Here is a 16,259-nt window from a genome sequence, read left to right as displayed (position 1 = left end):
ACACAAGCGGTTTTGTAAATACTTTGATTGGCCTTATTGGAAAAGATAGCTTTCATATAATTCCTCGTAAGAGGTACTATCAATGAAATCAAACTTCAGACGAAAACGGAGGACAACTACAGAAAAGTCACAAACTATTTTACCGCACAAAAAATAGGCTTTTACACCTAGCAGCTTAAAAGCAGCAAGGGCCTGCAAGTAGTCCTGAAGGGCATTGAGTCTGATGTTACGCCCGAAGAGATAACTGAAGCGCTAAAGGAAAAGGGATTTTACGCCAAAAGCGTGTTCAATATCAAAAACAGAAACAGGCAGCCCCAACCACTCTTCAAGATTGAGCTTGAACCAGAAAACAGCCTCCTAGAAAAAACGAGGTTCACCCAATTTACAAACTCCAGCTCTGCTCTGCACCGTAGGATCACGGTAGAAGAGCCGCACAAACGTAACGCTCCTGTACAATGTACAAACTGCCAAGAGTATGGCCACACGAGGTCGTATTGTACACTTCGCCCGGTGTGCGTAGTCTGTGGAGATCTCCACGACTCCAAACAGTATCAAACTAACAAAAAAAATGCATGTGAGAAAAAATGCAATAACTGTGGGGGCAATCACACAGCAAACTACAGAGGCTGTCCAATCTACAAAGAGCTGAAAATCCGTCTTCACAAAGAATGAACACGGCGCGGGCACACCAAGGAAAGCTACGCTGATACCATCAGAGACAGTCCTGAAGTAATTTCTCGAAAGCAGCAAGTTTCGCTCCCTGGCCTACATCCAACACTAGCAAGACAACATTTGCAAACGTTTTAAAATCAGGTATACGCCTCCTACCCAAAATTCCCGAACTCCACATGAAGTGCACACAAAATTAAACCACAACAAAACTATAACCAGCTGCGCAGCAGGAAACAAAACTGAAGCTATGATGCAAGCCTTACAACAGAGCATGATGGAATTTATGACATTCATGAAGACCACCATTCAAGACATGATGCGTAATCAAAACCTTTTGATACAAATGCTTGTAGCCCAACAATCAAATAAATAAGGGCTACCTTACGCATAGCTACGTGGAATGCCAATGGCGTCTCACAGCGCAAACTTGAGCTAGCTCATTCCTACATGAGAAGCATATCGACGTAATGCTTCTTTCGGAAACTCATCTCACAAGCAAATACAATTTTCAAATAAGAGACTACCTCAACAAGCTGTCTGAACCTGATCGACTTCGCAGTTACGAAAATATTTCCCGCAGTTTGGTTAAAGCTGAATGTCTGCCGATCTGTCATCTGATCACTCGCCTGTACTAATTCACCTCCGCCTGTACGCAGAAAACGTGAAACCACCATTCAGATTGACTTCTCACAAAACAAACTGGCTCAGGTATAAAAAAATATATAAGTTCACATATTGAGCTAAGCCAAAACTCAATAACAATCCATCCTTACTGGCAGCAGCTCTTACTGCAACACCCAAAATAACAAATAATACAATTAATCCAAAAAAGACCAACGTACAAATCGAGCAACTCGTCCACGTAAAACGACGCTTACGCAGAGAATGGCAATCTTCAAAAGCTAAAAGTAGCCACACGGAAACTGGCCAACGCTCTGAAACAAGAAGAGGACGACGATCAGCGCCGATACATAGAGCAACTCACCCCAACAGGCACAAAACAAAAGTCACTGTGGCGAGCCCACTCACTCTTCGCCCCCGACTGAAACCGTTTTGCCGATAAGGAATTCCTCAGGTGGCTGGGCACGTAGTGATGAAGACAGAGCCACCACATTTGCCGCTCACCTACAAAATGTGTTCACGCCAAACCAGGCTACTAGCACATTCGCGCTACCGTCCTATCCCGTAAACCGCCACCAGCAACACACCCCAATTGTGTTTCGTCCTAAAGAAGTAACTAAAATAATCAAAGACAATCTCAGCCCAAAAAATTCCCCGGCTGCGACTTATAACACCGGAAATGATCATCCAGCTGCCACATTCTGCAGTTCGCTACATAACCAAGCTCTTTAATGCCATCACCAAACTTGGTTACTTTCCACAACGATGGAAGAGGTCGATTATCATAATGATTCTAAAGCCTGGTAAGAACCACACAGTCGTTTCATCTTACAGACCAATAAGTCTACTCTCATGTATTTCGAAACTATTCGACAAATGCCTGCTGATCCGACTTAATCAACATCTGAATCTACAACGGAAATAAGAACTGCATTTGAATATCGCGAATACTGTACAGCAGTATTTTAGACGTATCCAAGCATTCGACAGAGTCGGGCTCGACGGCCTAATGTTTAAAATTAAAACATCCCTACCCGAAAGCACACACAAACTTCTAAAGTCTTACCTCTATGACAGAAAGTTTGCAGTGCGGTGCAACACTGCCACTTCCACTGATCATACAATTGAGGCTGGAGTCCCCAAGGCAGCGTTCTTGGGCCAACCTTATACCTCATTATACAGCCGACATCCCTACAAATAGTCGCTTAACGGTATCCACATTTGCCGACGACACAGCTATCCTTAGCCGTTCAAGGTCCCCTATCCAAGCTACAGCACAGTTGGCACTGTACCTCATCGACATTGAGAAGTGGCTCTCTGACTGGCGAATAAAGTAAACGAGCAAAAATGCAAGCACGTGAGTTTACGCTAAACAGACAGACTGTCCTCGCTATTGTTGAACAACATACCACTCCCGAAGCAGATGAGGTAGCGTACCTAGGAGTACACTTGACAGAAGACTCACATGGCGCAGGCACATTGAAGCCAAAAAACCCAACTAACTCAAAGCCAACAACTTAACACTGGCTCATCAACTCTGGTTCTCCGCTCATCCTAGATCACAAGGTCTTGCTCTACAATTCTATATTGAAACTATCTGGACCTATGGCTCACAGTTATGGGGCAATGCCAGCAACAGCAATATTGACATCATACAGCGACCACAATCAAAGATTCTGAGAACATCACTGGGGCACGTGGTACGTTCGGAGTGAAAACATCAAAGAGACTTAAATATCCCATCAGTTACCACGCAATCACGGAACTTAAGGAAAATACCATAGCAAGCTTTACACGCACCCAACACCTAGCGCGAGGTCTATCCAGCTCAGCAGCCGTTCCGTCTCCGGCGAAAGGACTACCAACCGTTTAATCATAGAACAGTTGGAAAAATAATACAACTGTTCAAAAAATACTTGTTATAGTTAAGATTTTTAAACTTATTGTTAGTTCTTATACAAGAAGATTCAATAAATAAAAAAAAAGCAAAAACTTTCCGGTTTCAATTTTTATGTTTTCTTCAGATTAAAAATAAGATAAATCAAGCGATTAACGTAAAACTGTTGCGTGAAAATACTTAACACTAAGCTCTTTTATAATTAAGTTAGAGCGATTTCTAATCTTATGTTAGCCCTTTCTGACAGATAATACAATTCATAGTTACATTGAGAAATTGACCCTTAAGATATAAGTGCATAGCAATCCTTGCTAAGTGATCGATATTTTCTTTCAATTTCATGCTAGCATTTTTAAATTTTTTTCTGTGCGCAGTATTTATTCTTAATATTGTATTTCCCTGCTTTTAAAGCGTTTAAAGTAAGCAAATTAGTGAAAGCTGCTTCCATATCTAAATTTTGTGCTGATTAATTCTTGAATTTGCATGTATGTATTTTTTATTATATTTTCAAATGCTCCTCAGAATTCGAAATTCCATATTTGCTCTTTGAAAAGCCAATGTAAATTCAATTAAATGTTTACATTTTCTCTTGGAATAACGATATGAAGATCTAAACAAATTAGATTGAGCTGAAACATTTTTATCGTTTCGTTTAGTTCTTAGGTGTGTGTTAAATATAAATATATTCTTAAGAATATAAGTATTATATAATCGTATTATAAATGTTTTGCATTCGTAAGAATGATTTGTTATTAGTTTGTATGTAATAAAGTTGTCTTTTTTTAATTTACCATTATAATTTAATTGTCAACATATTGCATGGACTGACTAGCTCACTGCCGTAGTCACATTTATTGTCTTACGCGGATTGCTCGCTATCGGCTGTCAATTTGGGCGATTTACCATAAGCCAGTCAGGCGACTGCTACGGCTCTAAAAGCCATCAGTTATCGGACTAACCGGTGCGTAAGAGCGCTCGGCGGTCAAGCGTATGAAAGCTTTGAGCTCAGTCACATGCGTGGGAAATGCAGACAACCACAAGTGGTTGGCATGCAAACAGATGCAGACGTCCATGTCGTGGCAGCAGCGCAGCGGCAGCGCCACGGGCGGCGGCAGTCAGCTGACCGGATCGCGTGCGACGCCAACAGCTGAGAGGCAAAGAGAAACCGCTCTCCGGGAAGAAGTTCTTTACATGCCACAGCGCAGGCGTGGTCAGCTTTGGGCCAGCTTGGAAAGCTCCTTCGGGGAGCTTAAAGCACAAAGGGTAAGGGATTTTCGGAGGAGCCGAGGCGATTTTTCAGTAGACGAGCAACGCGCAAGCGCCACGTTGTCCTTCGCAGCCCGGAAAAGCAAGGCAGGAAAGCGGAAAAGCCAGGCGTCGTGGGCGTGAGCGGGCGTTGAAAGTAGACAACACAGTCCTGCTGGCTGGTGCCACGGTGCGTTGTGCGAGATGTGATGCTGGGCCCAGTGAAATCCGATACGGAAAGCTCAATCTGGGCGAAAATTGTCAGTGAATCGAAATTAACAGAATTTCGGAAATTCTGCTAGTTCAACACAATTTAAAACAACTAAAATTGTCAGTGAAAACAGGGGAAAAAAGGGATAAAAGTTCGTACCGTGTGCGTGTGATAAAAGTTGAGTGGGTCTGTGTGCGCGCAAAAAGAATAGAGAAAGCAAAGCATCCCGAAGGAGTGGCACACAAAGTGTTTGCATAACATAATAATTATTCGACATGATGATTTCAGACAGTCAGAAGAAAGGACTGCGGGAGTTACTTCTAAATGACAATAACTTAACTGTCTGCTACAGTTGGCCAAATGCGCCACAAAAATGTGTGCAAAACCGAAGACCGGAGGAGGCCTTCGTCTGATCACTACACACATTCCAGACATTTACGTACTGCTTTCCAAGCGCGATATAACGAAGGAACTCCTCTTTACGTATTTGAGCATCGACGCGCTGACGCAGCCACAGACTTTAGCAAGGCAGACCTCATAGAAAAGGTTATACAGTATTGGAAGCAGGAGCATCAATCAAGCATAGAGCTTTCCGGAGACCAGACATCCAGCTCACTTCATAATCAGAGCGAAGAGGATTATCCATTAACAAGATTGCGCGCAAGTTCGGCGAGTGGTTCTTCGAAAGCTTCAACGCAGACGCCCTCAGTCTGGTGGATTTGTGGGCAGATGCGACCCTACATCTCACGATCAGAGCCAGTGATGGAATCAATGAGTGGGAGTGTACGACGGCTGCCGAGGTGTTATCGGCACTAAGGAGCGCTAAGCAGTAGTTTGACTTTTACTTTAATCCGAACCTGACGCACGCCGGAATTCAAGGTCGAATGGACTCGTACGGGCAGTTGTTAGTGATCTGCTGCGGCACTCTGCACTCCCGTGACAGCTGCGTCGGAATCTTTGGATGTGCCTTCGGGCTACTGTGGGACCCCTTGGCTGACAACAACTAGAAACCGAAAAAGTGAAGTGCTTACTTAAAAGGGAAGCTCAGCCCCCAGCCCCCTATCTGTGCTCGAGCGAAATTCTGCACACAGCTCTGGAGCTGCCTGTATCCACTGATGACTTGAAGATTTCTCAAGATATTCTGCCTAAGGATTGACTTTGTACTCACTGTAAATATACTATATTCCGTGTAGGTCAGTTAGTGAATGAGTTATAATACACGTGTATAAGTGTTTCCTAATTAATATTTAATATGGTAATGGCTAGCATAGGATTATCTAGTATAATACATACGATATATGTATGCTAAACACAAGTATTTATTGAAATATTGCTTAAGTATATTATCAATACAAGGGGTATTTGTTAGGATATACATCGAATCCTCAGAAGCGACGAATATTCCAAAGAACTCGAAAGTCCGTTGAGCAAACAAGAATATTTCTCGAATTCTTTCTCTTGTTGACCTACCTAAATCCAAATAGTTTCTCAAACTATAATCGTCGCTCATGTTCGAACAGAACATGTTTGAACAGAACATGTCCGAAGAACATAATCGAACAGAACATGATCGAACAGAACATGATCGAACAGAACAGAGCATGTTCGAACAGAACATGTTCTAACAGAACATGATCGAACAGAACGTGTTCGAACAGAACATGTTCGAACAGAACATGTTCGAACAGAACATGTTTGAACAGAACATGTTCGAACAGAACATGTTTCGAACAGAACATGTTTGAACAGAACATGTTCGAACAGAACATGTTCGAACAGAACATGTCCGAACAGAACATGTCCTAACAGAACATGTTCAACAGAACATGTTCAAACAGAACATGTTCGAACAGAACACGTTCGAACAGAACATGTTCGAACAGAACATGATTGAACAGAACATGACCGAACAGAACAGAACATGTTCAAAAAAACATGTTTGAACAGAACATGTTCACGCCAGAAGGGCGCAAACAGTTGAGCGGCAGTGTAAGCGGCCAATGCTTGTACTCGAAGCTCCTCCACGGCTCGCAAGCACCGCTGCTCGCGCTCTCCTTCTCTTCTCTCGCTCTCCTCCCTTCCCGCAAGGTATTCAGTAGGGAGTACTAACAGTATTTCTACTGTTAGTGTTAAGGGAGTCTTAATTTACAAGTGCGCGAATAAAGTACGGAATTTTCGTGAAGTCGATCCCGAGTGTTTCATTTCAGGGAGACTCAGCAGCAGCCGCAGCAACTACAACCACGGCAATTTTCCGCCCACTCCATTTCATGGTCCTTCGAGCCGGATGAGCTCTGATCCTGCCAGCGCTCCTTGCGGAAAATTCAAGATAAGTACGGCTTTAAATCCTATTCCGTCCGTGGTCGCCATTTTCGTTTTTCCAACGGCGTTTATTCTTTCCGTCCATCCGTATCAAGTGAAAAGAGAAAATATATAAGTACATGCGCCCAGCCACCGTGATTACTTTTTTTTAAGTGCATAACAAGCACTTTGCCAATACCGGCCCCTAATTCGTCTCACGGTGCTCCGCTGATATCCAAGCGCATGTACATATATATATATATACACTGTCCAAATTCACTGTTATCGTCCGCTGCTAAACTGCTGTTTTTTTTTGTGCCTCAATAAAATATACAACCCAATACAAATACAACAATACAATACAATATACAAATTTAAGCGGAAAATTCAAGATAAGTACGGCTTTAAATCCTATTCCGTCCGTGGTCGCCATTTTCGTTTTTCCAACGGCGTTCATTCTTTCCGTCCATCCGTATCAAGTGAAAAGTGAAAATATATAAGTACATGCGCCCAGCCACCGTGATTACTTTTTTTAAGTGCATAAACAAGCACTTTGCCAATACCGGCCCCTAATTCGTCTCACGGTGCTCCGCTGATATCAAGCGCATGTACATATAAGTTAATCTTTTCCTTTGTGGAAATTAAACGAGTCCAATTTGCGAGGTTGACCTTTTATTTCGGATTCAAATTAAGAACTAAACATTGAGAATTAGAGTAAGCCCTAAGTAAGCTGTGGGTGTCTGGCAGAGGCGTCGGCAGAACGTTGTCGTCGTCGCTGATGGCGTGATCGGCAGCTAGGCGGAGCATTGGAGTGGTTTGAACTCGATTGAACTGGATCGAATTGCAATCTCTGCAATTTCGGTGTTGCGTGGGTTCGTCGCGGCGGATGTTTATAATATTGTTGATTTAGGATTTTTGAACTCTTGTATTTCTTAGAATACTTTGTTGCACAATTCTTGCAGGAAAGTACTAAGGGTTCATTGTATCGGCCGTCGAGAGGAGTAACAAAAGTTTCTGTTGTTAACTCTCCCCCCTCAGGATCCTACTTGTCCTCAAGTGGGTGTTAGAAATAGGGAATATTGTTGAATTCGGGCTGTATCGGCCTTGGCTTAAGTTTATGGTACTATTAAGCGTGGGAGGCTCTTGTTGAATTTGAATGGTTACTTTCTCTCTGGGCTTAAAGTGGATTTTGGAGATTATTGAAAGAAGTATGACGGTGCACAGTAAGCACAAGATCGCGATGCGGTTTATGGTAGAGTGTGTTGTTACGTTATTTAAGTGCTTTATGTTTTTGATGTTGAGGGCTCCAGTGATTCCAATGACAAAATTTTTAACCTCTCCACTTCTATGGGTGACATTTGAATTATTGGTGTTCCGGGTTTTAGGATAGATTTTTCTTTATTGTTGAATTGCTTGCTATTTATTTGAACGGTATCGTTCCAGAAATGAACCAGGTATGTTCCTTTTAGATTGTAAGTTATGTTGTTGTGTATTAAGTTGCCGGTGTAGTTGTTAAGTAATATTAAGCTGCCATCGATCTCCTCTATTTTCTGAATATGTTCTGCATTACTGAAGTCACACAGCGCTTCCTTTCCCTCAATTAACTTAGCAATACATTTTGTTTGTTTTAGATTTACAGTGTTTTCTTTTTTACATATTTTTAAGTAATTGGATATTTTACAGTTTTTGAGTACATTAATGATTTCTTTTTGCGCTATGAATATTTCATTCGTTTCTAAGTGTACAATAAAGTTATTTTTTATAACGGGTTTTATCAACATATCTTGATAGGTAGTGGGGTCTAGTTCTGGTATTTTGATGATATAGATAATCGCTGTTTTATTATGTAATACTGAAACATCAACAAATTCTAGCATTTCTTCGATTGATAAAGAGGTAATATTGTTTTTTTGAAATATTTTATTTACTTCATTTAGTTCAAATTCGTTTAAAAGGAGTGTGTTAATTACGTTAATTTTTGCCCATTGAATGGCATATTTAATGTTTACAATTTCTTCTTTTATCAATCTGACCTGATTTTGCAGACTCGTTGCTATTTCATTGTTAAAATTGTTATCCTTTTTTATTGAGTTCGTAAGCATATTTGAGATTGTTGTTAAATTATTGATTCTACTTTGCAGTTGTTTATTAACTATTACCTGATCGTTATTGTTAGTTATAAGGCTATTTAAATTATTTTCGATCATAGTTAAGTCGTCATGATCCGGATTTCCTGCCACAAATTTCCAAGCGGAACCAATCCAATTGATTGATCGAGCTTTGCGATATTTTGAGGTCAGAGTACTTAATGCGGTAAATGCCTGAGCTATTTCGTGTGTTAGTGTATGGTAGAGGTAGCTTCCTTTTAAGTCATTAATTGTGTGTTCTCGTATTTTGTACAATTCTGTTTCTAGCTGTTCTAGGTCTATTAGATGGATTAATTTAGTTGATGATATTTGTAGTTTCCCTAATCCTTTGTACACTGAGACGGTTTGAGCGTCGGTGTAATTAGTGATTTCCATATTTGCCAATGCTAATGGCAGAAGCATTAAAAATAAGAAAATCCTGTAATGGGGAAAAGGAGAAGAAGAAAATCATTTATTCAGTGAACGAATTAATTTTTTACGGGTATAGGCCGATCCCTCACGATCGGATCGATACCCGCAAACGGACAAAAATACTGAGTTAGAGGGTATTATTACTCTTGTTTTATGTTACTCTTGTGAACGATTCTTCCTGTTTCTGTGATAATAGTTGTATGTCTATTTTCTTTTACTGTTTCTTTCTTGTACCGTGGGGAAAGTTTAGAACCTAGTCTTGTCTTTTGCTTTATAAACACTATTTGCCCTGGCTCATAGTCTTTGATCTTATTGCGTTTTTCATTATGGTTTTTTAAGTCTGTTGCTTGTTTTGATTTCAGTTTTTCAATGTTATCTTGTCTGCTTTGTCATATTCTCCTGGGTCAGTGGTTATATTTCTGCCAAAAAATATTTCTAATGGACGCTTTATCGTTACAGAGTGAATTGTGAAGTTGTATTCGTAGACAGCTGAATCTAATAGTTCTTCAAAAGTTCGGTGTACCTGTTTAGTTTTTAAGCATCTCATAATTTCAGCGAGGGTAGAATGAAACCGTTCTATTTGTCCGTTTACGGAACTTTTATAAGGGGGTGCTTTAAAAATTTGTATGCCCAGCTGGTCTCTCATCATAAAAGTTGATGTAGCGGAATTAAAGATTTTTCATTATCCATTACGACGTATTTTGGTACGCCAAAATAGAATAGGATGTCATGTAAGGGTTTTCTTATGTCTTCTATTGATTTTGAATTTATTAATTTAGCTTGCGCAAGTTTAGAAAATTTGTCAATTGCCGTTAGTACCAGTTTTTTTTCTGTAGAGAAAATATCTATATGGATTGTGTGTCCCGGAAACTCAGGAATTGGAGTTTCCATTATTTCTGGGTTTGTGGGATGCCTATCATATTTTCCTTCCTTGCACACCTGACACTGTTTTACTAATGTTAAAATTTTAGATTTCATTTTGGGAAAATAGCATTTTTCGGATAATTGGATTTTATTCTCTTCAGCATTTCTATGTGCCCTATTATGAGTTTTAAGGATAAGTTCGTCTTGGTCTGTTTCATTAACTATGTCTTCTACCCGGTTTTGACTAAATCTGACTTTAAAAGATCGAAAATGTTCTGGATAAATTCGTTGTATTTGGCCCATTATATCTTCTGTTGTGTGAATGCCATTAATGACTGTGGGATAAAGATGTTTTCTTAAAATTTGTATTAAATCATCGTCTGAGTATGTTGGCTGCGATACTGTATGCCTATGGAATGTGGGAAATGGAAGGGTAAATTTATAGTCAGGTGGCTCTTCTTTAAGTATAAAAATTTGGTTTTTAAAAACATTAATCGGAGATTCAACATTTCATATCAAATTGTGGCTAGAACTTTGAGTGCTATGTTGAGTTGCTGTCAATGAATTAATTTCAACTTGTCTTGGTGCCCTCGATAGTGCGTCTGCTACTACATTTTCTTTCCCTGGCTTGTAGAGCAATTCTTTATTATATTCATCCAAATAAGACTTCCACCTTCTAATAGCTATCCCACCTTTCCAATTGCAATCGTGCGTAAGTGGTTCGTGATCGGTATAGATTTTGACCTTTGAACCACCGTAAAGATATCCCTTGAAGAAATTAACAGCCCAATGTATTGCTAACATTTCTTTCTTTGCCGTTTCGTATTGTTCTTCAGTTTTGGAAAGTGTTCTAGATATAAATGAAATCGGTCTGTTGGATTGTGATAATACTGCTCCTATCGCATAGTCAGAGGCGTCTGTCGTTAGTGTGAATTCCTTATCAAAGTCTGGGTATTGGAGTATTACATCTTTGGATATCAGTGTACTGCGCAACTGTTCGAATGCTTTTATTGCTTTATCGTCTAAGTGAATCAATTTCTTTGCCGACATTCCTTTGAAATGCGTCCGTCTTCCCCTCTAAGCAAATCGGTCAGTGGCTTGGCCATTGTCGCATAGCCCAGTATAAACCTCCTGTAGTATCCTGATAGCCAAGGAAGGATCTTAATTTCTTTAAGGTCTTTGGTCTCGGATAGTTAGCTATAGCTTCTACCTTTGTTGGGCTAGTCTCTATTCCTTTATCTGATATAACGAATCCTAAGAATTCTACTTTGTTCTTAAAGAACTCGCACTTGTCTAGTTGGCATTTAACGTTTGCTGCACTTAGTGTTTCAAAAATTGTTTTCAGATTTTTGCAATGAGACTCTTCGTCTTTGCTAAAAACAATAATGTCATCAATGTAAATGTAGCAAATGTTTCCTATGTGTTCTCTAAGGATGTCGTCAAGGGCGCGTTGGAATATTGAAGGGGCATTTTTTAAACCAAAGGGGAGCCTAGTAAACTCGTACTTTCCATTGTTTACGGAAAATGCTGTTTTTTCTATATCTTTCTCTTTTAATGGAATTTGGTGAAATCCGCTTTTAAGGTCTAAAACGGAAAAAAGCTTGTTATTACCTAACTGTGCAATGACTCCGTTTATGTCAGGTATAGGGTATTTGTCAGCTATTGTTACATTATTCAGTTTTCTATAATCAATGACCAGTCTATATTTTTTTACGTTGGAAGCATCCTGTTTTTTTGGAACGATCCACACAGGTGAATTATATGGGGAACGCGATGGTCGTATTATATCATTCTCTAAAAGGTCTTTAATCTGTTTGTCAACCTCAGCTTTTAAAGCCATTGGGTACTGATAAAATCTAGAGTAAACTGGTGTGTCAGTATTTATTCGTATTTCGGCTTTCACATTTGTGAGGTAGGTCAGTTTGTCATCCGGTTCGGCAAATAAGGTTGGGTAATTTTTGAGTAAGCGATTTAATTCAAATCGCTGATTGTGTGTAAGGTGATCCAACCTTGGTATTATTACATTGACTGATTCAAATTTTTTTCTTTAATGGGAATATTCGAGCCATTTTTAAATGCATTATTTGGTTTTTTGTGTCAATGACTGCGCCTAATTCTTTTAAGCTGTCATTGCTAATATCGCGTCAAAAGTTTTGAGGGTTGGTAATAGGAAAAATTTAACTATTGTATTCAGATCGTTAAATAAATTGGCGTTTTTGTGATGAGTTATTTTTATATCGCCACCTACAGAGACAGCATTGAATATGGTTTTGTTTGGTAACGGGTTTGAGACATGTTTTGGTTGAATATAATTTCGATTAGAGCCGGTATCAATTAATATTTTTAAGATTTCTCCACTCCTCACCTTACATTCAAAATATGGCAGTGAAGAGTCAGTTACCCTAAAAAATTGAGATAGGAATAGTCATGCTCTGGTTCTTGGTCATTGCTGTCAATCACTTCTGTGTATTCACCAAGTGTTTGTTCATAGTCTGTCTGTTCATTTTGTTCTGCTAAAGTCTGTTCGTAATCGGCCATTGTCGGTGCTCCTTGTTCTGCCTCAGTTTGTTGTTCGATTTCAGTTTGGATATTAAAATTTCTTTGTCTTTTGGTTGGATCTGTAATAGGTATTGGGGGTCGTTTACCAGAGGCATCAAATTGAGGCCTGTTCATATAATTAATTTGCCTAGATTGAAGGCTTCTGTCCACGTCCATTGGCTCTGGTCGTGGTTGGGGTTTTGTTGCAATCGGACGAGGTGGTGGATACGGTTGGTGTGCTGGGGGTTGTGCTATCGGAGCTTGTCGGAATTGTTGCCCAAAATTATTCGGTGCTGGTCGGTATTGTGGGTGTCCAAAGTTAGCATTAAACACTCTGCTGGCATGGGTCTGGGTGGTAGTATTGGTCTGGTTTGGTAACCCATATTATTGGGTATAGGTAGTGGGCGTGGAGGCGGCCCTTGAGGTGTGCTTCTAAAATTGTTCTGTTGAATTTTGCCCGAAGCGTGATTGATACGGTAAGTCTGGTTTTCCAATTTTAGGCACAAGTGCAAAGCAGATGGCAAGTCAGTGGGTTCTTTTATGCCCAGCAACCGGGGAAGGTCGCCACGGAGACCTCGGATAAAGGTATCTAAAGCTTTATCCCTGTACAACTTGGTCATAACCAATTCTGATTCCCTGCCCAATTCCATGCAACTTATTTTATTGAGTATTAGAGACAAATGTCTGTAAACAACTTGATGGAATTCTTCAACTGTCTGATTGGGCTTTTGGAATATTGTTGTCATTTGATATTCCAAGGTGGAAATATCTCGTTTGTCTGCGTAATGTAATGTTAAGCACTTTGAGATTGCTGCCCAGTTCAACGGGACATTATAAGAATCGAGGGCAATGTCTGCGATGCCTTTTATCTTATTTCGAATTGTGTGCAAAATACCGAAATACTTTGCTGTACTACGGTGTGAGCATAAGTTTCTAATATTCTATCTACACTCCTTTTCCAGGAACCGAATTCAGCTGGGTCACCGGAAAAATCATGCAAAGATCTTACAATATCGGGGACTTTGTCTAAATCTTGTAAATTATGTTGATGTTCTGGATTAATACCCTGGTTCTCGACATTTGCGAAATCAAAGCTAGAGCTTTGACTTTGATGCAAGAGAGTTGGGAGTTGTTCGGCCAGAATCTGACGAACGATTTCGGCTAGTTGTTCGGGCTGTGCCATTATGTTTCTGTTTTGTTGGTGTGTTTGTTGTCTTGCGACTTGTCCGTGTTGTTGAATTAGATTAGGTGCGTTAGGTTCTGTTCGGTTTATTGCCTCACATTCTGTTTCTAAGTTGAGCACTAGTGGTCTAATTAAATTGTTGAAATTTGCCATAAGGAGAAATTTCCATTGAGGTAAAGAATTACTGTGATATCGAATAGTCAACTTGTTTAGTATGGTTACGCGTAGCTAAGTATGGTTATAGCAATAGAATCAATTATTTAAGTGTATAAAATGAATGAGGGAACAAAATATTTTAAATTGTGTCACTTAAGATTTGTTGATAGATCCGTTCAATTATTTAGTTAATTTATGTTTGATTTAAAATTTAAATAGGTCTTAATAATCAATAGTGTTTAGTAGCAAAATTTTATAGCACGTTAATATTGAAACTTACTCTAATTTAATTATTTTATGGTAAAATTTAATCGCGTATTAAAAATTTTATTTAATTGAAATTTAAATTATGAATCATAAAAATTTTTTTTTAAACCTATTTAGTTGCGTATGAATTGTAATTTCTTTTAGTTTCGAATTTTACTTTATTTAGTTTTAGCAAAGGAACGTGATCAAAGAACTGTGTTCTGTTTAAAGTGAATTTAATTTATTTTAATTGTTGAAAACCAGTGTCTGGTTTTGCTCTTTTACCTTGGAGGGTCCCTTGGGATTCGCAAGATTGAGCTTGTTATACTGCTTTTTTTTATTGGTAGTGCAGCGATATTTTATTTTATTGCTTTACGCCTATTTATTTTATTCACAAACTTTCGTCAATTTCTTTAAACACTTTCACTTTGTTTTTGCTTTTAACATATCGCTATTTTTACTTTGAATTATTTTAGTTTTCTTGACTTCTTATTACGTTTTAGGTAATCTGATTCACTTAACTCTACTTACATTGCTAACTTGATACGGCTACTCCTCCTGGTGATCCGGATGTTGTCCTTTTTACGTTGTTACTCGGGATCCTGCGATGCACACACGTAGAGGATGTTCTGCGGTCGTACCTTACAGAACACGTAGACCGCCTATGGGTTGCCTTTAGTAAATCCGCGTACCAAAGAATGCAACAGGGGTTTTTGGGACTGATGGAGTCGTACTAATGTATAATCTGACTTAACAAGATTTCCTTCTCATCAGGTCCTGTTCGGGCGCCAGTTAATCTTTTCCTTTGTGGAATTAAACGAGTCCAATTGCGAGGTTGACCTTTTATTTCGGATTCAAATTAGAACTAAACATTGAGAATTAGAGTAAGCCCTAAGTAAGCTGTGGGTGTCTGGCAGAGGCGTCGGCAGAACGTTGTCGTCGTCGCTGATGGCGTGATCGGCAGCTAGGCGGAGCATTGGAGTGGTTTGAACTCGATTGAACTGGATCGAATTGCAATCTCTGCAATTTCGGTGTTGCGTGGGTTCGTCGCGGCGGATGTTTATAATATTGTTGATTTAGGATTTTTGAACTCTTGTATTTCTTAGAATACTTTGTTGCACAATTCTTGCAGGAAAAGTACTAAGGGTTCATTGTATCGGCCGTCGAGAGGAGTAACAAAAGTTTCTGTTGTTAACTTATATATATATATACACTGTCCAAAATTCACTGTTATCGTCCGCTGCTAAACTGCTGTTTTTTTTGTGCCTCAATAAAATATACAACCCAATACAAATACAACAATACAATACAATATACAAATTTAATTAAATTCAATTAAATACCATATACACATACATATAATCACCAAAATTTCACATACACACAAATATACATAGCCATATACATACATTACGACATATCCATTGTCATACATAGATTCCAACGATATTCACATAGACACAGTCGCGACTTACACAGACTTGCCAAGTGCAAGTTCTTTCGTCTCCTCTTTGTTCGTTATTGCCCTGACAAAAAACCAGCGCATAGCGACGAGAGAATACCCTATTGTCGAGACATAAAATAAAATAAATAAGTCCGACGATAAAATTTAAAAATAAATAATTTAATAAAAAAAATAAAAAGGAAAGAAACGATTGTTTTAATTATTATTATTATTGATTATTATTTAATAATTATTTAACCCAATAATAATTTTTTTTTTTTACAAGCTATTTCTGGCTCCCATTTCTGGTTCCTAAATTAAAATAA

General features: G+C 39.1%; 1 long non-coding RNA gene and 1 pseudogene across 1 annotated transcript; one reads left to right on the top strand and one right to left on the bottom strand.

The window, feature by feature from the left end:
• The first annotated feature begins 4,774 nt into the window (after positions 1 to 4,774).
• LOC117149739 lies at positions 4,775 to 5,850 on the top strand (annotated as a pseudogene).
• Positions 5,851 to 9,023: 3,173 nt separating this feature from the next.
• Positions 9,024 to 15,075, bottom strand: LOC117149740. The gene is made up of 2 exons (XR_004460487.1): positions 15,021 to 15,075; positions 9,024 to 9,509 (listed from the first exon to the last, which is right to left on the bottom strand). It is a non-coding gene; the product is annotated as an uncharacterized LOC117149740 (long non-coding RNA).
• Between the last annotated feature and the right edge of the window lie 1,184 nt (positions 15,076 to 16,259).

The sequence above is a fragment of the Drosophila mauritiana genome, unplaced genomic scaffold (genome assembly GCF_004382145.1).
Source record: "Drosophila mauritiana strain mau12 unplaced genomic scaffold, ASM438214v1 U_305, whole genome shotgun sequence".
Taxonomy (NCBI): Eukaryota; Metazoa; Arthropoda; class Insecta; order Diptera; family Drosophilidae; genus Drosophila; species Drosophila mauritiana.
The sequence above is the reverse complement of the archived record's forward strand: the minus strand, read 5'-3'. Positions and strand labels throughout refer to the sequence as shown.